The following is a 26,519-nucleotide window of genomic DNA, read 5'->3' as shown; positions in this document are numbered from 1 at the left end:
ACCCAGCAGTAGAACTTTTTAAAATATCTATGGCTTCAGTAACTGCTGATAACCATCTAACTTTCTAGTACCAAGTATGATTTCTTCTGGTTGTGTGGGCCTTAAGTCTGATTAGACAGTTGTTAGTGTCTACTAACATGTGAGTGTCACATTGAACCTGTACAGATACCTTGCCATACTACTCATTGTTGTGGTTCAGAGGCGTCACAGCTGAGTGTGATTATTAATTGCTTTTCTCCTTGAGAATTTGTGTAGTACTTTCTGGTACTATAGAAGCTAAACGACATAAAACTTTCACATTACTCAAATTATCTGAGTCCTGTGTTGTAAGTTTGAAGTGTCTTTAATAGTTAGAACTTACTTTCAACCTCTGAGAAGCAATCCAGGTCAACAAACATTGCCTATATATTTTGGGAGAGTTACTTGGATTGTCATAAACAACTCAAGTCAGGGCTTGTGCCAGGAACTTTTGTTTGTATATTGTTCTTATGGTCTGCATTTTCAGCCCAAAGTGCCATAGGTTATAACACACACAAACACTCTCTCTCTCTCTCTCTCTCTCTATATATATATATATATATATATATATATATATATATATTCATTCTAACTGTTTAGTATCTTCAGCAGTAGAAATTTACTTTAAACTTCTGAGAGGTAACCAAGGGCCAAGGGAGTTATTAGGATTACCTTAAACAACTCAAAAGGAATCTTGTGCATGTATGTATGTGTGTATTATAAAACACACATTGTTTAATCCCAGCACTTGGGAGGCAGAGGCAGGTGAATTTCTGAGTTCAAAGCCAGCCTGGTCTACAGAGTGAGTTCCAGGACAGCCAGGGCTACACAGAGAAACCCTGTCTTGAAAAAACCAAAAACCAAACAAACAAAAGAAAACCCACACATTTTGTGTGTGTGTGTGTGTGCATGTGCATGTGGGTGTATGTATGTGTGTGTGTGTGTGTGTGTGTGTGTATACTCATACTTTATATCACTTATATGTAGCATGTATTATCTTAGGTAGATAAAATGATTCTTCAAGGCATTGTCAAACAACTTGGTTGCTATTTGTTGCCTACTTCTCCTTCTTTAGTGACCTCAGTCTCCAACTGGTATACCCCTACCCATTTTCCTGTTCTTTCTTCATATCATCTGTTTCCTGCTATTCCCTTCTCTAACAGTTAATGTTCTACTATTTTTATAAATAAGAAAATTACTACTTGAGATATTATTGAAGGTAGGTAGGATTTTCTTGTTATGAAATATATCTTATATATCCCCCTTAAAAATTCAGCATGAAATAAAATTCCTAAATATTGAATTTTTCTAGAACCTTGAACAATCTTCTTTACAATATAACAGTTACTAAAGAAAAATTGAATGAATTTAAAGATAAAAATACATTTTATCACATTGAAGGATTGGTTGTCACTATGATTTCAGAACAAAATTTTATTTTTCATTTTCAATTTTTCCAGTATACTCACTGAGGAGAGAATAGCCAAGGAAAGAGAAGTATCAAGGGAGAAAGAGAAGGAGATAAAGGTATAAGATTGAGGAAGAGGGAGAGAAAGGAAGACACTGGTGTGAAATGGCCAATTTTCATTTCCTTTTGGAATTCCCTTTGGGTATCTAAACATTTTTCTTTCTGGAATAAAAGACTCATATAGACTAATTCAAGTGTAACATTTCTACTGAATTTTGGGTTTATTTTTATTCAGCTGATCACAGAGCAGCCTAGGTTAACATCTGGGAGATTATATGGTACAAACCAGCGGAAAACAAAATGCAGAGAGAATAGATGAGAGAATTTGTTTTCAATAGTTCCTCTGCAAAGGATTCTCACACTACATACAAAATCAATCAAGGTGTAATCACCATGAGCTCTGTTTTAGATACTTCAGGACATTCTGATCTTCTGCAGAGGGAATCTGACACATCTGCTAAAACATTAAAGAATAATTATTGTGTAAATATCGTAGACACAGACAGGCAGCAGAGAACACACAATCCCTTCATCCTCTTATTTTACAGGTGTGTGTGTGTGTGTGTGTGTGTGTGTGTGTGTGTGTTGATTTGAACCCATCTGAAGTGGTTGTTTTTTCACAGAAAAAGCCCCTGCTCTTTGAATATTTCATCTGCTTATAAAACAGCCACATGAGAATATGTAAAACTAGGAAATAGTAGAAGCTATCTAGTTAGGGGCAGAAATGGTGCAGATGGATGTGAGGGAGCTGGAAGGTCTTTGGTGCCATCTCACTCTTCTACTGAACACATCCATCCAGCTAAGCAATTTATTATGCAGGTCCCCTAATGAGATGGCAGTTGGGTACATTCTGTTATACAATTCATCACTTCTCAGTGGGTTTACTTGTTCACTCTTTATTTTGAATGATGAGTTTTAAAATACAAATCCTACAACATTTTGGATTTTAACATTGCACAGGATAAACAAAACCTAAGTATTTTGACAATTCATTTACTCCATGTAGCATTTATTTATTATTTTGAAATTTTAACTTTGTTATCTATTATATTTATGACTTTGAACAAGCCACTAACCTTCATTGGGCCCCAGATTCCTCATAAAAATAATTTACATAAAATGCCCTTTGACATACATGTCCTTTTTTGTCAGAATGAGAGAAAAAGAGGGGGGGTCTTTCATTTTAATCTGTCCTAGCTAAGAAAGACTACATAAATTGAAAACCTTTGCTTAATGAAAATGTTAAACACATACAACACATTAAAATGGCATATCTTCTCATGATTACTCTGTGACTTTTGTCTCTCTACATATCAACTTCTATTTTCAGAGAACAATATGAAATTTTTAAATTTGTAAAAGTTGTGATAAGAGTTCATTTCTAAGGCATACCTTCTTCTCAGACACTATAGATAAAAAGTTGTGTTGAGCACATTTCAAAAACAAGTCCAAGTAAGTCATATTTCCCTATTTGCATAGAAGTCATAATTCCTTTTGAAAGATTTGTTTTTGGTTTATAGATGAGTGTTTTCCTCCATGTATGTAAAAGGACTAATACATACATTGCCCAAAGGGACTAAAGGAGGGTGTATCTCCACTGTGCCTAGAGTTACAGATGTTGTACGCTGCCATGTGAAACTTGGGAAAGAGCTCATGACTTCTGCAAGAGCAGGAACTTGTCTGAACACCAGAGCCATCCATCCAACCCCTCAAGCTAATAATTCTTGTTAAAGAAAACAAACTCCTGCTATGCAGAATAACATGAATTTTGTAGATATTTAAGTGTTAATTGACAGAGAATAGATAGCTCTTTTGCATGGCTTAACATGTGCTTACTTTACTATTTTATTGTACATGATTAGACCTCACATTTCTAAATCCCTCTTTAATATTTGCACAACTAACTAAGCTCAGCCTCTAGTTACCTGGTAATTTTTTTTTAAATAATAATGTTCTTGTCTAAATTCAGACATATTTCATCCAGCTCTTTCAAATCATAAACAAGTATTCTGAGCAGTGCTCAGTATATTCTAGGTTTCAGATTTAGGGAAACATGACATCAAATCTCTTGAGGTATTTTACAAAGGACTTTTATTTGAAAGATAGTGTCTCAAGAACACGTTTGACCTGAGGCATATCTGAAATGAAATAATGGTGACATGTGTCAAAACAGGCTGCTTTGTCACCTAAAACATTTCCCCAAATCTCCCACTGGTACGATAATGATATTTTAGTTCTGAAAAGTAGGTCCACTCTGGTGGGAAAAGGCAAAGTCATAAGATCATGGATTCTACTTTACCGGAGACCATGTCTCTTACCTTGATAGCTCAAGGTAAAATGTCTTCAAATATAGAAATAAGTGGAAAATGTTTGTTCTTTAGATTTAGGGTAAGAGCCTATGCTTTTATGTTTAGACTGAGGGCAAACACAATAGCAGTTAAATCCCTTTATAATGTTTGTCTCTGTAGAATAGCATAGTTATACTTTGGTTTGCTTTCTATTATCCACAGGCATTCTGGGAGCTTGGATTTCAGAGCTGCTTTGAGAACATTCTTTACCCCTGGAGCATCTAACAAGGCTTACATTCTCTATCACCTATCACAGATTTTAAATGAGAATTAATACATAATGGTAAATGACATAGATATCACATAAAAGAGCCTATGCCATTTTCCTTGAGCCACACAGAAGATTAACAAAAGACCAGGTTACTGTGATTTTCAGTCCTATATAGACAAGTGGTTCTGGAAAATAAGCAGATACACTAGGCAGGTCTAGTCCAAACAATTGGTACTTGTCCCATACTACATCTCTCATTAGCTAGCTGAGGTATATACCATAATGACCAGAAATTGTCCTTTGAAGGCCAATGCTCTTCTAAGATGCCTTCTAACCATAAACCTACCTGTTAACTGTGTTCTTATGCATTGCCTCAAGTCTAATGGTTAAGTTGCACTTTGTCATCAATGAAAAGAGTTTAAAATATGCTTTGCTCAACACCTCATAATTAATAAGTAGCATGCTTTCTCTGTCACTTTTTGCCTGCATTTTGAATGTTTTGTGTACAGAACATGAGGAATAATAAAAATAATAATTAGATTAAAATGATTTTGAAAACTAGAATAAAATGCTCCAAACTGTCAACTTCAGAGAAAATGCCTTGCCTCTATTGTTGCTGACCTTACAATAATTCCTGTCATTTCCTTAACACATCAATAAATCAGTGCTGGCTACTTTGTCAAACTGAAGTTTGACTTCTAGCTGTAGGTCAAAATGTTCCCTTTAATCTTGATGGTTCCTACTACTGAGCTTTGAGATAAATCTCATTAAATTGTACTGGGCAGGGGGAGCACCTTCATAGTATAGTTGTCATCTAAAACTAATGAATAATGGAATACATTTTTCAAATCAATTAAAAAAGCTAGGAAATTTTTATGTTCAAGAAATCTTCATAAATTAGAGACAAATGCTTATCTAAGATGGCGAGATAACAAACCACACTGTACTGCAATTTCTGTAATAGGACGTAAGGATTTACAATAGCCAGTGCACCATCAGTCTCCAGCTGTTCTTAACTCATTTACAAGGGAGCTACAGCCCTTGCCACCATACTAGAATGTTAGAATTAATCAGATGTCATTGCTTATAAGAAGAGGCTTCAACTTTTGCAAAAGTGAAACAACTATCTAATTCAAAACAATTCTAAACCCCTCTCCTCTAAATAAGATATGTGCCAAGAGGAATACAATTCTTTCAGAAAATAATCACCTCCAGGAAATCCCTAGAGGATAAGTTTAATACATTGTTCCAGACCCTCTGTGCATTGCTTCAGCATAAGACAGCAAGAAAATTAAAAGCGTGGTACTGCGCATGGAAGACATGGTCTTTCTTTCAATACTTTTAAATGAACTCCATTCTTATTCATGGAAGGAAAACACCCACACACTTCTATGAAACCAAAGTCAATAGAAATACCCACAAATCCAAAACAAAGATTTTTGTGAAAAGACTATGCTCAAAGTATTCTTAACATTGAACATCTTTGCACATTTTGAATTTAGCTGTGTTTCTTTTGCTAAAATAAGGCAATTAAAAGCAACCTCCTAACTCATAAACCTTAAGTGATACCTATTGTTTTTCTCCAGAACCTGCATCTATTCAGAAAGCAAGAAAACCAAACCTCTTCAGATATGACAGAAAAGGAATTATTCTTCCTTACTATTGAAAAATAAATAAATAAAGAGGAAGCAGCTAGAAAACCATTTTCAATGTAATGAAGCCAACATTAGCTCATTTAATGTTGGTATGACATTGACTCGTTGAATGTTGGTATATTTTCAGAATTTAGTGGACACTTTTGAAAATAATATCTATCATGTTGACAATTTCCAAATCTTATAGGCTGAGACCTTTCCTGTGAGAATGTGTTTTATTACTATACACAATAATCTATCCACAAAAAAGTAAGTTTTCATGTTAGTTTGAAATAGCAAATCTACTGGGATTGCTGTCGTTCATTGAAAGCCAGTGTTAGTACAGCTGCATATGTATCAGAAGATGGCCTAGTCAGCCATCAGTGGAAAGAGAAGCCCATTGGTCTTGCAAACTTTATATGCCTCAGTACAGGGGAACGTCAAGGCCAAGAAGTGGGAGTGGGTGGGTAGGGGAGTGGGGGGGGGTATGGGGGACTTTTGGGATAGCATTGGAAATGTAAATGAAGAAAATACCTAATTAAAAAAATTAAAATTAAAATTAAAGAAGAAAGAAATTAAAAAAAGAAAAGAAAATAGTGGCATTAAGTTGAACCTTGACATCAGCACTGTCATCACAATGATCTCAGGTGGTGACATCTAATTTGGAATGGAAGGCACTGAACCACATTCCCAATATTAGGTGAAAGAGGAAGTGAAAAATCACAATAGTAAAAATTCATCCAAGAATGAATTAGCATATCATTAGTCCATCCTAGCAACTTTCCTGCTCTAAGACATACACACCTATTAAGGCATCATCCTTTTTCACAAGCCAACATATTTATCAATGATGAGTCTAAGTTCTGGGGTTTCTATCCTTAGGAGAAAAAGATCATTAAACTTATTTTAGTAATGAACCACAATCACATTTAAGAGTTAACATTCATTCACATTGGACCTATGCTAACCTGGTTTACAATTCCTGACTCTTTTAGATACAACATCAGATAATGGAAAGCTGAAAAAGAAAGATGTGATTCTGTTTAGCTAATAGTGAACTATATTTCCTGTTTAGTGGGTTTTATTCATATTTTGCTTTCACATTTCTTTATCTGTGTTTAGGTTTATCGTTGGGTTGTTGGTTTTTTGTTTTTGTTTTCTTTTTGTATATTTGTTTTTCTTTCTTTCCTTTTTTGTTGAGACAAAATTTCTCTATGTAATTGCCTTAGCTGTTCTGGAACTTGCCTTGTAGTAAGCCTTGAGCCTTAAGCTCACAGAGATCTGCCTACCTCTGAATCCTGAGTGCCAGGATTAAAGGCATGTTTCAACATTTCCAGATTTGTTTAATATTTTTAGATGGGGTCTTATTCTGAGATCTAGACTGGTCTAGATCCCTGTGTAGCCCAGGCTAGCTTCCAACTCCATGCAACAGCCCTACTCTGCCTCCTGACTGCTGGGATTATAGGTACAGGCCAGAATTCCTAGCTTAGTTCTTTGAAGTTTTACAAACTCATCACAAAAGGAAACATTTTACAAAAGCAAAATGTTAAAGAATAACTGAATTCAGTAACAAGGTGCTTTGCTAGTTATACATATTTTGTTTATATAATATGGCTTCTGGTTTTATATTTTATGGGCTCCTTACATGAGTGAACCAATGAGTCTGTGTCTCTCTCTGTTTCTTGTGCCTTTTCTTGGGCTCTTTTCCTTTAGTTTGTTTTGTCCTAGTCTGATTTTATTATTATTATTATTATTATTATTATTATTATTATTATCTCTGATGCAGTTTTTATTTATGATGAGAGACTGAAAAGGAGTGGAACTGGATGGGAGGAGAGGTGGGGAGAAACTGGGAGTAGTAAAGGGGAGGGAAACTGTAATCAGAATATTTGGAATGAAAAAAAATCTATTTTTCAATAAAAGATAAATAATAACTAACTAACTAAATAAATAATTCCAATTCACCAAATAGAGTCACGAGCAATAAACAGTTTTGTTTAACCATATCTTCTCTTCAAATTCTTTTTGTTTATTCAAAGTGTGGTTATGCAAGAGGATTAGGAAGGAAGGTTATCTGGCATTCAACCTTCATACCTTTTGCTCTGAAGCCATAACCTAGGTACATAAAGAACAGGGCAGTAAAAATCATTATGAAAATAATGCTATAGTGTTGGGATGTATTATGCAAATATACATTGCTCAATATTGTGCACTATTGCCTTGTATTTGCTCAAAAAGGAGGGAGAAGAAATGGGGAAGTTGATATGGAAGGTTGACTTTTAGAAAAAAAAAGAAAGGATCAAATATCTGTCCTACTTTTCAGTGTTATCACCAAGCTCTATCTCACTTGGACTAAAGCATCTAGCATAAGAAAGGTCAGCAGAAGAGAAAGACTTTTTCTCATATCTATGTTCTATTAGTGTCAATCAAAATGTTTTCACTTATAATTTGAGAATTTTGTGTGAATGTGTATGTATGGTCGGTGTGGTGTGTGGGTCTGCTGCATGTCCACAGGTGTGCTGGCCTATGGGCCCATGTGGGGTCTGGAGAAGGGACCCAGATATCCTCTGTTACTCTCCAACTCTGAGTCTTTGTGGTGTGCTCTCTTCTTGAACTCTGGTTTGTTTGTTAGGTTTTTTTTTTGTGTGTGAAATAGGCAGGAAGACAAACTCTGGTGATCCTCCTCTGCCAAACTCAACAAGGAGGTAACAGGCCAGTGGAGAATGCGTAGCGTCTAGCTTTCTATATAGTAACTAAGATGTGAATGTTGATCCTCAAACTTAGATAACAAGGACCCTTAACCTTTGAGACATTTCTTCAGCTTTTCTTTCTTTCTTTGCTTTTAACTTCATAAATAAATAAATAAATAAATAAATAAATAAATAAATAAATGGTTTTCCTATAGCACATGCTGGTATAGAACCTGCTATGTAGTCTGTGATCACCAGAAAATCCCCAATCCTCCTGGATTTACTCGTAAGTACAGCTTACAGACATCTTCCACATACTAGATTCATGTAGTACTAAGGATGAAATTGAGGACTAAAAGCTACCTCTATACATCTTAAGTGTTCTTGCTCTGTTTGTTTGTTTGTTTGTTTGTTTGTTTTTGGTTTTGTTTTGTTTTGTTTTATTTTGTTTGGCATGGTTGGTTAGTTTGTGTGGGTTTTTTCTTGTTGTTTTGTTTGGTTACTTGCATGTTTGTTTTGTTTTCTCCACTGTTCTTCCCTTCTTATTACAAGTCAATGATCTGGGAACTTGGGAGTTAGTGGTCTTATTACCAAGTATATATATATCTCCTTCATAACCATATATTTCACACGTAACAATGATATCTAAATAAAGACTATGATGTTCTCCAAGGATTTGGAGGACAAAGAGTCCACTGATCTGACAGAAATAGCATAACAATGTATACCTATTTTAGTGAGTGGATACTGAACATAATTATAACTTATTTCATTAAACTATATAATCATGAATATGAACAGATCTGTGTCATATGTTAACATGTATTGTTATTCTTATGATCCCAAAAGAGGTTCTGAAATGTCAATTGTGATTCTATCATTCTAGAAAGACAGCTCTTTGGGGAGCTCCTGCTTCTCACAGAAAGGTATCATTATCCAATCTATTTCAATACCACAAAAGGCAATTTACTAAATTATTTTATTTTTTTCCAAATCTGATTCATCTAGTTTGGTACAGTAGGCAAAGATATTCCTCAGAATTCAAAGCAAACCAGAGAAATTATTACAGCGTAAATTATTAAATGACTGTAGTGTGTATTTAGTACTAAAATGTATATTATTGATTTAGACTACCAGATGTGTACATACTCATCTTGCATACACCTAGTCATCTGCAGAAAAAGCTTTGTTTAGATGAGTTTTATAATGAACTTGAAAATGTGAGTATTCATCTTGAATCAAAGAGTAGATGAGGGAGTGAACAATTCACTCCCATAGAAATGAAACTGTACCATTTTTATAAAGACCCATGGGACAAGTGATTTTTTCCTTTTGTCAGAAATGAATGTTATTTATTTCTTGGAATAATAAAAACATAGCCAATTATGCTTACATTTGCTCATAATTCCCAGAGAACTCAGTCAAGTAATAGACTCAAAGTATAATTTATGTTAATAGTTTGATTTGTGCTGCATTTGTTCATTCTTTCATAGTTAGTTATACTGTCATAAATATGTTATTTTCATATCATGTTAATTCATTTTAGGTAAGAAAAAAAGTCTACTATATAAGTAACTGGAAATATTTTCTTCATGGCAAAAATCTTGATTTTTATATGAGGGGTGAGATACATGAAGTAACCCAACTTCTCCAAGACTTTGTTTTTAAAATATTATGATAGAACTTTCAACATCTACTTTAAAAAGTGAGATCCCTTCCCAATAGATAAAACTAACACGTCACTCCTAAATAACTCCCCAAATTGAACAATGGAGAAGAGGGTGGGTGAAGAATGTAAGAACTAGAGGATGGGGAGAAAGCTGGGAAATTCTGTCATCTGGACATGATATGGCTGTTGCACACATGCAAGATCAATCAGTCAAAAATCCAGCATGGATAGGAGAAGAGATTCTGAGGACCTAGAGCTATCCCTATCCCAGGAACTATTGTCAGTTAATGGCCACTGGGAGAAAAAGAGCCATTCTTCTTTGGACTGTAGCTACTGGTATATTGCCCATACCACAGTAGATAATCCCATTCCCATACACATAGGATCATTAATAGATGTGTACTGTGGTTATAAAAACAGATTTTTTTATAGAAAGATAGGAGAGAGAGAGAGAGAGAGAGAACATGATATTAAAAGAAATTTGTTGTTTGTAAGGTTTAAACTAGAAACTGGAGAAAGTGGGGGGTGTATATAATCATGAATCTTTGCATATATGTGTGAGCCTTGCAAAGAATAAATACAATAGTGACAAATTTTTAATGGAAGGATGTCCACATCACCCCCTTGTCATGGTTTGTACATGCTTGGACATAGTACTACCTGAGGAACCAGCTATACCACTCCTAAGCATATACTCAGAAGATGCTCTAACATGTAATAAGGACACATGCTCCGCTATGTTCATAGCAGCCTTATTTATAACAGCCAGTAGCTGCAAAGAACCCAGATGTCACTCAACAGAGGAATGGATGCAGAAAACATGGTACATTTACATAATGGGGTACTTCTCAGCTATTAAAAACAATGAATTCATGAAATTATTTGGCAAATAGATAGAACTAGAAAATACCATCCTGAGTGAGGTAACCCAATCACAAAAGAACACACATGTAATGCACTCACTGATAAGTGGATATTAGCCCAGAAGCTCAGAATTCCCAAGATGTACCACATTTTTAAATCCATTCTTTGATGAACAACTAGGTCACTCCCAGTTTCTGGCTATTGTAAATAAAGCCTCTATGAGCATAGTTGATCAAATGTCCTTTAGCTTTGATGGAACATCCTTTGGTTGTATGTCCAGGAGTGGTATAGGTGGATCTTGATGTGGATTGATTCTCAGTTTTCTGAGAAACCATATTGATTTCCATAATGGTGTACAAGTTTGCACTCCCACCACCAATGGAGTGATTCCAATCCTCCTCCTAATCACCATGAAGTGTCACTTGTGCTATTCATCTTAGCAGTTTTGACATGTATAAGATGACTTGTCAAAGTAGTTTGGATTTACTTCCCTGTTGGTTAAGGATGTTGAACATTTCTTTAAGGTATCTCAACCATTTGAGACTGTTCTATTGAGATTCCTAGTAATAAAGGATACAGAGTCTGAATCACCATCTTTTATAGCCAGGCAAGACTTCCAGAGGTGGCACTGGGTTATATTTAATTGTGTTACTGGTAGAAGTCCTATGGGGATGACTAAGCAAACCAGGCTGATGCTAGAGAAGAAGGTTACCCTCTGAAAACTGAGAGCAGGACCCCATTGCAGAAGACAACTTGTTTTCAGCTCATTGAACTTAGAGAGGTTGAGCTGGTATGGACTTGAAGCTTTCAACCCAAAGTTATAATTTCTCTCATGAGAAGGTACTCAGCTAGAGAAAGTATCCAAGGAGCTAAAGTGGTTTGACACCCGATAGGAGGAATAATGATATGAAGTAACCAGTAACCCCCAGAGCTGTGTCTCTAGTTGCATATGTAGCAGAGGATGGCCTAGTCGGCCATCAATGGGAGGAGAGGCCCTTGGACTTGTGAAGATCATATACCCCACAGGGGAATGCCAGGGCCAGGAAGCGGGAGTGGGTGGGTTGGGGGAGCAGGGTAGGGGGAGGGTATAGGGGGCTTTAGGGATAGCATTTGAAATGTAAATGAAGAAAATACCTAATAAAAAATGAACCAAAAAAGAAAAAAGAGGAAAAAAAAGAGAGAAGGTACTCAGTCGGCTACAAAAAGAGAAACGTGGAGACCAGCTGAACCACAAAACTCTCTACCTATCTGCAAGATGTGCTGAGGAAAAGTTGACACTGAACTTGTGAAAGTGACTACCCAATGTCTGATTTAACATCAGACTTACTCCACAAGAGGATTCCATGCTGGACAATGCTTGGATGCCAGAATTTTGAGGCTTGGTAGTCCAGAGACCTAGGGTACAACCAAATATAATCTTTATAAAATCAATGAAATGATTCCTGATGATATTCTGCTATACTCATAGATTGGTTCCTTGTCTAGTCATCAACAATGAGGCTGCCTCTGGCAGAATACGGCAACAGGTTATAAACCCACAGCAAGATATTATGTGATAAGAAAATCTAAATTTGTTCCCTCACTTCAGAGATCATGGATCCTCCCTGAAAGGGGCAAAAGTGACTATAAGAGTCAGAGGGGATAGAGAACACCAGAAGAGCATGATTCACCAAATCAGCTAAGCATGGCTCTCATGGACTCACAGAGACTGAAAAGGAAAGCACGGAGCCTGCCTGGGTCCATACCAGATCCTCTGTGTATGTGTTATGCCTGTTAGCTTGGTGGTCTTGTGGGACTCATAACAATGAGAGTGTGTTTATCGCTGACTCTTTTGCCTGCTATTGGGAATCTTTGATCTTTGATCTTTTTTTTTTTTTTTTTTTTTTTTTTTTTTTTTTTTTTTTTTTTTTTTGCCTTGTCCATCCTAAAAATGACTTTTCCTTGTCTTATTGTATCTTGTTTTTTCCTGTTTGACTGTTGTCTCTTGGGGGTCTATGTGTATATGAATCCTAGTATTGTTGATACCACCATTCCCACCATACTGCAAAAGAATGACATATGAGAATCTGTATTTGCTTAAGGCTTAAAAAAAAATACCACCTGACTCAGGGCTGCTCACCACAGTCTACACACATGCTGAGTTTTCCACCATAAGACAATAAAAATAAATATTTGTTATGAATCTCATAATCAAAGGCACTACAAGATAGTGATTTTAAAAAATTGATTACAAACACCCATTGAGTTATATAACATACTTTATATTACTAACTATTCCATAAATATTTTTGAAACTTACTTTGTATCATTTTTCTATGCCTAGACTCTAGATAAAGTACTAATAGATAAAGATCTTCTTCTGTATGGAGGTAGGCACATGGATACTTAGTGAGCAGGAAATACCTATTTCATGCATTTGAAATGATGTGGGGAAAATAAAGAGCATGCTTAACACATAGAGATATTTTGAATAACTACAAGAAAGTGGTTGTTGAGTTGAGTCAGACACATAATGATCCAGTCAGATCCTAACTATAATACTGATGTTTTCGTTAGTGGAACCATGATTTTCAGAGGCTCATTATGAACAGTTTATGTGTCTTAAAAGTCAGAAAACGCTCAGGAGCAGGGAGCGCCATCTTGGATCCGGGACTCCACCGAACTTAGGAACTTAGTCTGCACAGGTGAGAGTGTGCACCACAGAGGCAGACAGCTTCTGGGAAAGGCGGGAGCCACAGAGCCGCTGAGGCAGCACCCTTTTGGGGCTGCAGACATCCGGCACCCTCCCAGCCAGAGGACAGGGGTCCCGCCCTGCACGGGAGCCCTCTGCCTCAGAATGGAGCGCCATCTTGGATCCAGGACTCCACCAAACTTAGGAACATAGTCTGCACAGGTGAGAGTGTGCACCACAGAAGCTGACAGCTTCTGTGACCTGCGAAAGCAACACAGCATCTGGGAAAGGTCCTGTTTTGGGCCTTCTTCTTCGGCCAGAAGGAGGTCCAAACAAAAGATATCTGTGCACCTTCCCTGTTAGAGGAGAACTTGTCAGCAGAGAGTGCTCTAACCACTGAAACTCACAGGAGAGAGCCTGTCTCCCAGGTCTGCTGATAGACGGTAATCAGAATCACCAGAAGAACAATCTCTAAACAGAGACAACTATAACAACTCCAGAGATTACCAGATAGCGAAAGGTAAACGTAAGAATCTTACTAACAGAAACCAAGACCACTCACCATCATCAGAACCCAGCACTCCCACTTTGCCCAGTCCAGGGCACCCCAACACCCCTGAAAAGCTAGACCTGGATTTAAAAGCATATCTCATGATGATGGTAGAGGACATCAAGAAGGACTTTAATAACTCACTTCAAGAATTACAGGAAAACATTGCAAAAGAGTTACAAGTCCTTAAAGAAAAACAGGAAAACACAACCAAACAGGTGATGGAAATGAACAAAACCATACTAGACCTAAAAAGGGAAGTAGACACAATAAAGAAAATCCAAAATGAGGCAACACTGGAGATAGAAAACCTAGGAAACAAATCTGGAACCATAGGTGCGAGCATCAGCAACAGAATACAAGAGATGGAAGAGAGAATCTCAGGTGCAGAAGATTCCATAGAGAACATCCGCACAACAATCAAGGAAAATGTAAAATGCAAAAAGATCCTAACTCAAAACATCCAGGAAATCCAGGACACAATGAGAAGACCAAACCTACGGATAATAGGAGTGGATGAGAATGAAGATTTTCAACTCAAAGGACCAGCAAAAAGCTTCAACAAAATTATAGAAGAAAACTTCCCAAATCTAAAGAAAGAGATGCCCTTGAACATACAAGAAGCCTACAGAACTCCAAATAGACTGGACCAGAAAAGAAATACCTCCCGACACATAATAATCAGAACAACAAATGCACTAAATAAAGATAGAATACTAAAAGCAGTAAGAGAAAAAGGCCAAGTAACATAAAGGCAAGCCTATCAGAATTATACCAGATTTTTCACCAGAGACTATGAAAGCCAGAAGATCCTGGACAGATGTTATACAGACACTAAAAGAACACAAATTCCAGCCCAGGCTACTATACCCAGCCAAACTCTCAATTAACATAGATGGAGAAACCAAAGTATTCCATGACAAAACCAAATTCACACATTATCTCTCCATGAATCCAGCCCTTCAAAGGATAATAACAGAAAAAAAACAATACAAGGACGGAAACCAAGCCCTAGAAAAAACAAGAAGGTAATCCCTCAACAAACCTAAAAGAAGACAGCCACAAGAACAAAATGCCAACTTTAACAACAAAAATAACAGGAAGCAACAATGACTTTTCCTTAATATCTCTTAATATCAATGGACTCAACTCCCCGATAAAAAGACATAGACTAACAAACTGGCTACACAAACAAGACCCAACATTTTGCTGCTTACAGGAAACTCACCTCAGAGAAAAAGATAGACACTACCTCAGAATGAAATGCTGGAAAACAATTTTCCAAGCAAATGGTATGAAGAAACAAGCTGGAGTAGCCATTCTAATATCTGATAAGATTGACTTCCAACCCAAAGTCATCAAAAAAGACAGGGAGGGGCACTTCATACTCATCAAAGGTAAAATCCTCCAAGAGGAACTATCAATTCTGAATATCTATGCTCCAAATACAAAGGCAGTCACATTCATTAAAGAAACTTTAGTAAATCTCAAAGCACACATTGCACCTCATACAATAATAGTGGGAGACTTCAATACACCACTTTCACCAATGGACAGATCATGGAAACAGAAACTAAACAGGGACACAGTGAAACTAACAGAAGTTATGAATCAAATGGATCTGGCAGATATCTACAGAACATTCTATCCTAAAACAAGAGGATATACCTTCTTTTCAGCACCTCATGGTACCTTCTCCAAAATTGACCACATAATTGGTCACAAAACATGCCTCAACAGATACAAAAATATTGAAATTGTCTCATGCATCCTATCAGATCACCATGGACTAAGGCTGATCTTCAATAACAAAATAAAAAATAGAAAGCTAACATTCACGTGGAAACTGAACAACACTCTACTCAATGATACCTTGGTCAAGGAAGGAATAAAGAAAGAAATTAAGGACTTTTTAGAGTTCAATGTAAATGAAGCCACAACATACCCAGACTTATGGGATACATTGAAAGCATTTCTAAGAGGAAAACTCATAGCTCTGAGTGCCTCCAAAAAGAAACTAGAGAGACCACACATTAGCAGCTTGACAACACACCTAAAAGCACTAGAACAAAAGGAAGCAAATTCACCCAAGAGGAGTAGACGGCAGGAAATAATCAAACTCAGGGGCGAAATCAACTAAGTGCAAACAAGAAGAACTATTCAAAGAATCAACCAATCAAGGAGCTGGTTCTTTGAGAAAATCAACAAGATATATAAACCCTTAGCCAGACTCACTAGAGGGCACAGGGAAAGCATTCTAATTAACAAAATCAGAAATGAAAAAGGAGACATAACAACAGATCCTGAAGACATCCAAAACACCATCAGATCCTTCTACAAAAGGCTATACTCAACAAAACTGGAGAACCTGGATGAAATGGAGAAGTTCCTAGACAGATACCAGGTACCAAAGTTGAATCAAGATCAGGTTAATGATCTACACAGCCCTATATCCCCCAAAGAAATAGAAGCAGTCATTAATAGTTTCCCAACCAAAAAAGCCCAGGACCAGATGGGTTTAGTGCAGAGTTCTGTCAGACCTTCAAAGAAGATCTAATCCCAGTTCTTCACAAACTATTCCACAAAATAGAAACAGAAGGTACTCTACCCAAATCATTCTATGAAGCCACAATTACTCTGATACCTAAACCACAAAAAGACCCAACAAAGATAGAAAACTTCAGACCAATATCCCTTATGAATATTGATGCAAAAATCCTCAATAAAGTTCTTGCTAACCGAATCCAAGAACACATCAAAACAATCATCCATCCTGACCAAGTAGGTTTCATCCCAGGGATGCAGGGATGGTTCAAATTATGGAAATCCATCAACGTAATCCAGTATAGAAACAAACTCAAAGACAAAAACCACATGGTCATCTCGTTCGATGTGGAAAAAGTATTTGACAGGATCCAACACCCATTCATGATAAAAGTCTTTGGAAGATCAGGAAATCAAGGCCCATACCTAAACATGATAAAAAGAATCTACAGCAAACCAGTAGCCAACATAAAAGTAAATGGTGAGAAGCTTGAAACAATCCCTCTAAAATCAGGGACTAGACAAGGCTGTCCACTTTCTCCATACCTATTCAACATTGTACTTGAAGTCCTAGCCAGAGCAATTCGACAACAAAAGGAGATCAAAGGATACAAATTGGAAAAGATGAATTCAAAATATCACTTTTTGCAGATGATATGATAGTATATATAAGTGACCCTAAAAATTCCACCAGAGAACTCCTAAGCCTGATAAACAGCTTCGGTGAAGTAGCTGGATATAAAATTAACTCAAACAAATAAATGGCCTTTCTGTACACAAAGAATAAACAGGCTAAGAAAGAAATTAGGGAAACAACACCCTTCTCAATAGTCACGAATAATATAAAATATCTAGGCGTGACTCTAACTAAGGAAGTGAAAGATCTGTATAATAAAAACTTCAAGTCTCTGAAGAAAGAAATTATAGAAGATCTCAGAAAATGGAAAGATCTCCCATGCTCATGGATTGGCAGGATCAACATTGTAAAAATGGCTATCTTGCCAAAAGCAATCTACAGATTCAATGCAATCCCCATCAAAATTCCAACTCAATTCTTCAACGAATTACAAAGTGCAATCTGCAAATTCATCTGGAATAACAAAAAACCTAGGATAGCAAAAACTCTTCTCAAGGATAAAAGAACCTCTGGTGGAATCACCATGCCGGACCTAAATCTTTACTACAGAGCAATTGTGATAAAAACTGCGTGGTACTGATATAGTGACAGACAAGTAGACCAAGGGAATAGAATTGAAGCCCCAGAAATGAACCCACACACCTAAGGTCACTTGATCTTCGACAAGGGAGCTAAAACCATCCAGTGGAAGAAAGACAGCATTTTCAACAAATGGTGCTGGCACAACTGGTTGTTATCATGTAGAAGAATGCAAATAGATCCATTCCTATCTCCTTGTACTAAGGTCAAGTCTAAGTGGATCAAGGAACTTCACATAAAACCAGAGACACTGAAACTTATAGAGGAGAAAGTGGGGAAAAGCCTTGAAGATATGGGCACAGGGGACAAATTTCTGAATAGAACAGTAATGGCTTGTGCTGTAAGATCGAGAATTGACAAGTGGGACCTCATGAAACTACAAAGCTTCTGCAAGGCTAAAGACACCATCAATAAGACAAAAAAACCACCAACAGATTGGGAAAGGATCTTCACCTATCCTAAATCAGATAAGGGACTAATATCCAATATATATAAAGAACTCAAGAAGGTGGACTCCAGAAAGTCAAATAACCCCATTAAAAAATGGGGCTCAGAACTGAACAAAGAATTCTCACCTGAGGAACACCGAATGGCAGAGAAACACCTGAAAAAATGTTCAACATCCTTAATCATCAGGGAAATGCAAATCAAAACAACCCTGAGATTCTACCTCACAACAGTCAGAATGGCTAAGATCAAAAATTCAGGTGACAGCAGATGCTGGCGAGGATGTGGAGAAAGAGGAACACTCCTCCATTGTTGGTGGGATTGCAAGCTTGTACAACCACTCTGGAAATCAGTCTGGCGGTTCCTCAGAAAATTGGACATAGTACTACCGGAGGATCCAGCAATACCTCTCCTGGGCATATATCCAGAAGATGTCCCAACCGGTAAAAAGGACACATGCTCCACTATGTTCATAGCAGCCCTATTTATAATAGCCAGAAGCTGGAAAGAACCCAGATGTCCCTCAACAGAGGAATGGATACAGAAATTATGGTACATTTACACAATGGAGTACTACTCAGCTATTAAAAAGAATGAATTTATGAAATTCCTAGCCAAATGGATGGACCTGGAGGGCATCATCTTGAGTGAGGTAACACAATCACAAAGGAACTCACACAATATGTATTCACTGATAAGTGGATATTAGCCCAAAACTTAGGATACCCAAGATACAAGATACAGTTTGCTAAATGCATGAAACTCAAGAAGAATGAAGACCAAAGTTGGACACTATGCCCCTTCTTAGAATTGGGAACAAAACACCCATGGAAGGAGTTACAGAGACAAAGTTTGGAGCTGTGATGAAAGGATGGACCATCTAGAGACTGCCATATCCAGGGATCCATCCCATAATCAGCTTCCAAACGCTGACACCATTGCATACACTAGCAAGATTTTGCTGAAAGGACCCAAATATAGCTGTCTCTTGTGAGACTATTCCAGGGCCTAGCAAACACAGAAGTGGATGCTCACAGTCAGCTATTGAATGTATCACAGGGCTCCCAAAGAGAAGGTAGAGAAAGTACCCAAGGAGCTAAAGGGATCTGCAACCCTATAGTTGGAACAACAATATGAACTAACCAGCACCCCGGAGCTCTTGTCTCTAGCTGCATATGTATCGAAAGATGACCTAGTTGGCCATCACTGGAAAGAGAGGCCCATTGGACTTGCAAACTTCATATGCTCCAATATAGGGGAATGCCAGGGCCAAAAGAATGGGAATGGGTGGGTAGGGAAGTGGGGTGGGTATGGGGGACTTTTGGGATTGCATTGGAAATGTCATTGAGGAAAATATGTAATAAAAAATATTAAAATTTTTTTTAAAAAGTCAGAAAACAACCACTGTGGCTGAATCCCAGTAAGTAGACAAAAATAGATGTGCTGTTAATAAAAGGCATACTTTGTTTTCTTTCTGCAAACAAAGCAACTTATGGAACACAGGGTTTCTTTTGGCTTATAATTCCAGAGGATTAGAATCCAAGGGGACAAGGAGGACATGAAAAGTAGCAGGGAAGTCACACAACAAAAACAGGAGGCTGGATCATCCCACTAGATCCATACTCAGGGAGCAGAGAAAGCCAGGCAGGTTATAAAGCCTCAATTCCTATTCTAGGTGACATACTTCCTCCAGCAAGGCTATCTCTCCTGAAAGTTCCATAACTTTTCCAAATATCAACTCTAGCTCAGGACCAAGTATTTGAACACAGAAGTTTAAGGACATATCATATTAAATCCACGAAACCATCAAGGTTTCTTTGACATATTGCTATGTGCAACCTAATGGAGTTTAGATTTTTCTTATGCATTAAGAAGAGTTACATCTTCTGCTTGTTATCTTTAAAAGATCAGTCTGGCTTCATGTGGATCATAAACCATACAGTCAAGAACGGAAGTCAGAAAAATGAGTTAAACGACAGTACATTGTGCAGATGGACTTCATCTCAAAGGAAAGTGTCTGCAGGGCATGCTTCAGAGCAGCAGCCTCATTTGTATGAATTGTATTGTGTATACATGTTTTGTTCATTGTTTAGAGTGGGGAAACAGAGGAACAAAAGTGTCTCCCAGGATTTTAACCTCAGCATCTAGGTAAGTAATGGCATCATTTGCCATAAAGCATAAGTCCTAAGGAGAAAACAAACTCTGTCATGGAGATTGTAAACACACAATGTTTATTAGTTACTGGGAGGAAATAATATAATATGAGTGATGATATTACAAATAATACATGATATATTTTATGTATTCTTTCTTAGAAAATCTACTCTGTATATGACAGAGGCTGTTAGCTTTTTTATTAAAAAACAAAATCTAAGTATGAATGCTCTGAATTCCTGCCAACACCATCCACATGGGTTTAATGCTTTGCAATGCAGCATTTCAGCCTCAGTCTCTATTGAAGGGGGTGTGATAATTGTGTCCATGTTATATGAAACTTAAAGCATAACAACAACAAAACATTGAAACCTAAAGCTGATCACAATTCTAGGGAGGGAATGAACAAGACATGATCAGGGAAATGGAAAAGGAGAACTCCTAATGGATGTGACAAGAGGCAAATACAGAGGAAGGTATACAGAGGAGTAGGCTGAGGGAAGAAAGCAGGACACATGTGATCTGTCTAATAGGGAAAGTATAAAAGGTGTGGGTGTGGCTCTGTAGGGAATGTGGGGAAATAAATACAGGAGAAAGAGGGAGGGAGGCAAAATAAAAATATGAATGATTAAAAAAAAACAGAAAGAATCATAATATTAACTATTTACCAAAATAAAAACCTACAATGCATGTAATTCAATGTATAAATATACACATGTACTTTTAATGAACTTTTCTGTACGGAGCTGATGGTGCTCTCTCCAAGAGCCAAAGACTGCTTACCAAAATCCCAGCATATTTTTGAGTTTTTGGCCAAGGTTTTTTCAGAGACTCCCAAGGAAGCAGTAGTGGATGGGTTGGTAAGCAGTGGGAGGGGGAAGCAGATAGGGGGTCTTCAGATGGGAAACCAGGAAAGGGGATAACATTTGAATTGTAAACAAAGAAAATATCTAATTGAATAAAAGAGAGAAATTCCCAAAATATACAACCTATTGTTATTATTTTTGATTATCCCTCAAAAGTGGAAGTTCTTATAGCCCATACCATATACTACAGAAATAGGGCCTCAAAGTAGAAATTATTGCTATATTATTATCATTATTGTTATTAAAGATTCAGCTGTGTCCTGTGCTGTTTCTCCGGAACATGTCTTATGAGATGATGCTTTTGCTATAGCAGATATATGGGAGTATGTTTTGCTAAGAACAGACATGTGGTGTTTTTCTTGAAGCAGTCTGGAACAAAGGGCATGTGAGGTTTTGCTAGAATGGACACTTAAGAGAACACATGATGTTTGAGAGTGATATAACTATAACCCAGCAAACAGTGAATGATGCTATGTGGTATTGGCCTGCCTTACCATTTTTTTTTTCCTGGTCTTCATTGGGTTTTGCTGATGCTGGTCTTCACTGACGATGCCATATGGTATTGGTTCACCTTATTATTCTTTGCAGGTCATTTTTGTCATGACTTCATAGAGAGAAATGCACCAATGAAATTCTGGTGGTGTTCCAGCAGCTTCTTACCTTTTCTTCCGACTAAGCTGATGGACAGAGCTTTGCAGTTTCTTCCAGATCAACATTCTGGTGCTGCCTTTTGAATGTTGCTTGTGAGTGCAGTTCGAGCTACTGCTGCTAATTCGTGTGAGCTGCACTGCTGATATCCTGACAACACAAATTGGGTTTGCTACAAAGAACTATTTCTCAACAGGTCCACATCCTCCTTTGTTTTATTAACCTTTCCTTTCCACTACCTCTGATGGGTGGTAAGTTATAATAGAGGATAAATCACTTGAGATTCTTACTAAAAGTAGATTTAAAAACCTTCTAAGCCTACAGGGCCCAGAGACCCCAAACTGGAACCAATCTGGGTGCCCCTCCCTGAGGACTAGCTTTCATATTATCAGAAGATGACATGCAAGCTTCCAAAGAAAGGAAGCAATCAACAGTCTTACCCAGTCATGACACCTATAAACAACATCAACGAACAGCATGGTACAGTAATTCTATGTATGCAGTCTAATACATACTGTGGCTGTAACCAACAACTCTACAATTGGACTTAAAACCCTTTAACAAAAGGAAGAATATTCCTGGTACTAGAATCCAGGCGAACTGTAGGTTAGATAGTACTAGTGAAGTAACCATGGTTATTAGAGAAGAAATAACAACCATTAATGTAGAAAAACACCATAATCTCTAATAACAATCTATAAAATTTCTCCTTATACACCCAAATACATGTAGTCCTATTCATTATTTTTGCAAGATGGAGATAATTATAAAAATAATCACAACCAATCAAAATGTGGAGCCCAGTTCTGATAGACACATCTATAAAACACTCCTACACCTACTGCTCAGGGAACATTGCAGAAGAGGTGGAAAGATTATGAGAACCATATAAATAATTTTGTTATGAGACTGCATTTTCAAGTAGCTTTGGCACCCATAAAGTCTCATCAAAATAAACTCTGAAATGTGACTTGAACAAGAATACCAACAAACATACCAAACTGCATAGTGAAAAGTCTAAGAGCCCCCAAATCTACACAAAGAACTAGAGCCAATGGTGTAAAGTTGAGAGTGGGAGAGACAGTGCTCCCTGAAAAAGAGCATGCGATTTGTTGTCCAGTACCACACTGTCATCCCTGAAAACATACATACAATTAACATTGCATGGACTCCATAGGTTGTATTTAACAAAAAATATGTACATACAAAACATATATGCACAGATTAACAATAAGAAAATTGTCCATGAGTTAGAAAGGTGGGAAGGAGTATATGGTAGAGTTTGGAGGAAAGGGAATTGAGAAACATTGTGATTAAATTAGAAGTTCAAAAATAAACAGCAACAAAAATAATGCCACTAGTACTTACTTGTAAGCATTTAATGAAAAATATAGCCTAGAAATTACCATATTAAAATGAACATATTAATTGGTTAATCATTTTTGTAAAGAAAGAATAAGAATGTTGTTTACGTTTGAATTCATTCATTTCTCTGAATCTTGTCATTTGAAAAACAGGAAATTATAAAGGTATACATGTTTAAAAGGAGGATCTGAAATATGAAGGCTGAAATCAACAACAGCTATAAATAAAATCAATAAATGTCAAAGAAAAATAACCTTTATAGATTTGTTTCAGAAGATTTTAAATGCTAAACATAGTTGTGAAATTAATAATTTGGTATATGAAAACAAAACTACATGTACTTAATAAAACCAATGATATGGCAAATGGAGAAGAAGCTGTATTAATTAATTGGTCACCCTTTAATTGTTTATTTGTTTGTTTGTCTGTTTGTTTTGTTTTGTTTTTTCAAGAGAGGGTTTCTCTGTGTAGCCCTGGCTGTCCTGGAACTCACTTTGTAGATCAGGCTCTCCTCGAACTCAGAAATCCATCTGCCTCTGCCTCCCAAGTGCTGGGATTAAAGGCGTGCGCCACCACTGCCCAGCTGGTCACCCTTCATTCTTATATTTAACTTATGTCAATATCCCATCAACATTTGAAAGTAATTTGGCTTCTACCATATATGTCAATAAAAAATATCATATAACTAAAGCAACCTAATTAAATAATATAGGAACTACGGTTACAAATTTAAGGTTACAAATTTAAAATTTTGTAATTTTAAAAATATTATAGTATATCCCGTATAGTATATGTCCTATCTCTCAAGATGATATTTTCTAGTTCCATCCATTTGCCTGCAAAATTCAGGATGTCCTCATTCTTAATATCTGAGTAGTATTCCACTGTGTAAATGAACCACATTTTCTGTATCCATTCTTCTGTCATGGGACATCTGGGTTGTTTTCAGGTTCTGACTGTCATGAATGAGGCTGATATGAACATAGTGGAACACCTGTCCCTGTGGCAGGGTAGGGCATCTTTTGAATATATTCCCAAGAGTGGTATTGCCAGGCCTTCAGGTAGACCTATTTCCAATTTTCTAAGGAACCTGCAGATTGATTTCCAAGGTGGTTGTACCAATTTGCAATCCCATCAGCATTGGAGGAGTGTTTCTCTTTCTCCACATCCTCTCCAACCTGTGTGGTCATCTGTGGTTTTGATCTTAGTGATTCTGATTGATGTAAGGTGAAAGGAATCTCAGAGTCATTTTGATTTGCATTTCTCTGATCACTAAGGACTTTTAGGTGTTTCTCAGCCATTCGAGATTCATATTAAGTGGAAATTAGCCAAAAAAAAAAATACAGAATATCCAAGATAAGTCCACAAAACTCCAAAAGCTCAACAAGCTGAAGTGCCCAAGTAAGGATGCTTCAATCCCACTTGGGAGGGAGAAGAAAGCAATCACAAGTGGGGAGAGAGGGACCTGGGAGTGAAAGTGTACTGGGTGGTGGAGGGAGTTGGGGGGAGAGGGGAACCTGACCTGGCATTGGGTGAGAGAAAAGGACTAAAGCCCTGAGAGCCAGCAGAAAGAATGGAAACAGGCAACCTTAGGAGATAGGAGGTTGGGGGAACCCTCAAGAATGCAGCAGAGACCTGGGAGGTGAGAGACTCTCAGGAAATGCCAGACACTAGGGAGAGGGAACTTATAGAGCGCACCTCCAGCAGGAAGACTGGGCATCAAATGAGGGAAAGGGGGACCATTCCATAGTCACAGCTCTGACCAGTAATTGTTCCTGTCTGAAAGAGCTACAGGGATGGAAATGGTGAGGAGCCCGAGGAAAAAAATGTCCAGTGACAGCCCCAATGTGGGATCCAGCTCAAGGGGAGGTCCCATGGCCTGACACTATTACTGAAGCTATGGAGCACTCACAACAGAGGACCTAGGATGATTGCACTCTGGAAGAACCAACAAGCAACTGAAAGAGTCAGATGCAGATATTTGCACCCAACCAATAGTAAGAAGCTGCTGACCCCTGCGGTTGAATTAGAGAAAGGCTGAAAGAAGCTAAGGAGCAGGGTGACCCTGTAGGAGGACCAACAGGCTCAATTATTCTGGACCCCTAAGATCTCTCAAGCACTGGACTACCAAACAGGCAGCAAACACCAGCTGATATTGATATAAGGCCGCCAATAGACATATAGCAGAAGACTGCTGTGTCTGTGTTCATTCAGAGATGATGCACCTCACTCTCAAGAGACTGGAGGCCCCAGGGAGTTTAGAGGTCAGGTAGGGGAGGGGCATCCTCTTGGAGACAGGGGGTGGGAAGGAGGTATGGGATGTGAAACAGTTAGAAGGTGAATGGTGATGAAGGGAATAAAATATAGAGTGTAAAATTAATTAATTAATTAATTAATTAAAATATTATAATATAAATATATTGAGAAAACATTCTTTTACTAAATTGTACTTTCAATTATCTTAAGAAAAATGATCCCTTTTCTTGGAAGAAATGAAAAAGCAGACTTCAGGGGCTTTAAAGTAATTAGACTCTAAAACCATTTCTTTCAGTTACTCAGCAAATAGTTGATGGATGACTCTTGGTACCAGAGATACTGAACAAAAAAATAAAGCAAATGGCAAAACCATGCCTAGGAAGACTTATATTCTAGAGGATGATTAGAGAATCAATACAATTGACTTAAAAATAAGAACATGGTAGGTAAAGGAGAAAAATGAGAACATAAAGAAACAAGAATTTGTAAGTAGATATGAGATTAAAGGGTATGTAATGGCAGAGAAAGCCAGGATTTGGGGCAGGTTTTTTTTTTATTAGATATTTTCTCTATTTATATTTCAAATGTTATCCCCTTTCCTGCTTTCCCCTCTGGAAACCCCTCCCCCTGCTCACCAGTCCTCCCTCTCGTGCTCCCTGGCCCTGGCATCCCCCTATTCTGGAGTATAGAACCTTCATAGGACCAAGCAGGTATTTTAACACCTTTGTCGTCGCAAATTCTCTTTTCTTACCCTATGCATGTTGGAAACCCACCAGCATGTCTGACATAAGATCTGTCAGCTCAACACTGACCAATATGCTGTGAGTATTGGACAGTTCCTAAAAGTGAAAGGCAGATATCATGACTCATTTGTGTGGCTATAGAAATATTTGACACAGA

The sequence above is a fragment of the Mus caroli genome, unplaced genomic scaffold (genome assembly GCF_978045245.1).
Source record: "Mus caroli unplaced genomic scaffold, Mus_caroli_1 scaffold_6, whole genome shotgun sequence".
Classification (NCBI taxonomy): Eukaryota; Metazoa; Chordata; class Mammalia; order Rodentia; family Muridae; genus Mus; species Mus caroli.
Note: the sequence above shows the minus strand (reverse complement) of the source record.